Raw genomic sequence first — 1,761 nt, 5'->3', positions numbered from 1 at the left:
GTTTTGTAGTTTTCTGTTTGCTTGTTTTTATCTTCCTCATGTAATTCTCTTCTGTGTAGTGTTAATCAGAATTTAAGGGAATATTCAAGGTAAATCTTACCCAGATATGTAGACTATCCAGAGTTCATTACTTTGTGTGTGTTCTCTCTCTCTCTCTCTCTCTCGCTCGCTCGCTCTCGCTCTCTCTCTGTCTCTGTCTCTGTCTCTGTCTCTATCTCTATCATCTCTATCTCTATCTCTATCTCTATCTCTATCTCTGTCTCTGTCTCTATCTCTATCATCTCTATCTCTATCTCTATCTCTATCTCTATCTCTATCTCTATCTCTATCTCTATCATCTCTATTTCTATCATCTCTATCTCTCTCTCACTCTCTCTTTCTCCTTCCCTCTTATTTTATATGATTATTCATCTCTTTCCTCAAAAATGCCACTCTACACATCTCTCATTTCTTATCACCTTCATTTAAATCTTTCTGAATTTTTTTTAAAAATAAGCTGAAATAAGCTGGAACAGTACAATGACATAAAAGTGCTAGAAATTCAAGTTGAATTCAGAAAAGGGCATGGCACATGAGATACCATCATTGATGTCAAATGAATCTTGGCTGAATGCAGAAAAAACAAGAGAAATGTTTACCCATGTTTTATTAACACCGTAAAGACATTTAATTGTTGTTGGGTCATAACAAATTATGACTAACATTGAGAAGAATGAGAGTCCCAGAACACTTAATTTCACTCTACACAATTCTATATATAGAACAAAAGCTATTATCTAAAGAACAAGGGAGGAAGCATTGTACATTGTATGGTTTAAAATCAAAAGAGGTATGTCTTTGAAATTATAGTCTTTCTCCCTATCTATTCAATATGATGAACAAATCATTCAAGAAGCTGAAATATATTAAGAAGAATGGGGCATCAGGATTACAGGAAGACTTACCAACAACTTGAATTATGCAGATGATGCATCCTTGCTTGCTGAAAGTGAAGAGAACTTGAAACATTTGCGACAAAAGAACAAAGACTACAGTCTGTATTACAGACCGCATCTCTACGTCAAGAAAGCAAAACTGAGCAGCATTGGACAGAAGGGCAACATTGTAATAGATGGTGAAAGGATTGAATCTGTCATCTAGCTTGGATCCACAATCAACACCCTCAGTGCCAGCATTCAGAAGATAAGGAAATGTATTTCATTGGGCAAGACAATATCTCCAAAATACTGAAGAGCAACGATGTGAGTTTGAAAACGTAGGTGCATCTGATTCAAGCCCTGGTCTGTTTAATATCTTGTTATGTATCTGAGAGCTGGATAATGAAAAGGACCACAGAACAATATATGTACATTTGAGTGTAATGTTGAAGAAGAGCACTGAATATTCCATAGACTGATAACAGAACAAGCGTATATGTCTTGGGAAAAGTGCAACCAGAGTGTTTCTTGGAAGCAAAGAAGACAAAGATTTGTTCTTCACACTTTGGACATATTGTTAGGAGAGGAATCCTGAGAGATCTCATGTTTTGAAAATGGAAGGTGGTTGAAGGAGCAGAGGACCCCCAACAAGACACATTTTTAGTGACTGCAGTAACAGTCTCAAACGTGTCAGAGATGATGAGGATGGCACTGGGTAGTACATGGTTCAGCTCAGCTGTTCATAGCGTTGGTTATTCAGTGACATCTAACAACAACTATAGATGGATAGATAATAGATGCAGATAATGCATATACAGAGCTCTGGTGCCTAAAGGTAAGAAGC

Source organism: Elephantulus edwardii, unplaced genomic scaffold (genome assembly GCF_000299155.1).
Source record: "Elephantulus edwardii isolate Elephantulus edwardi_28Jun2011 unplaced genomic scaffold, EleEdw1.0 scaffold00114, whole genome shotgun sequence".
Lineage (NCBI taxonomy): Eukaryota > Metazoa > Chordata > Mammalia > Macroscelidea > Macroscelididae > Elephantulus > Elephantulus edwardii.
Note: the sequence above shows the minus strand (reverse complement) of the source record.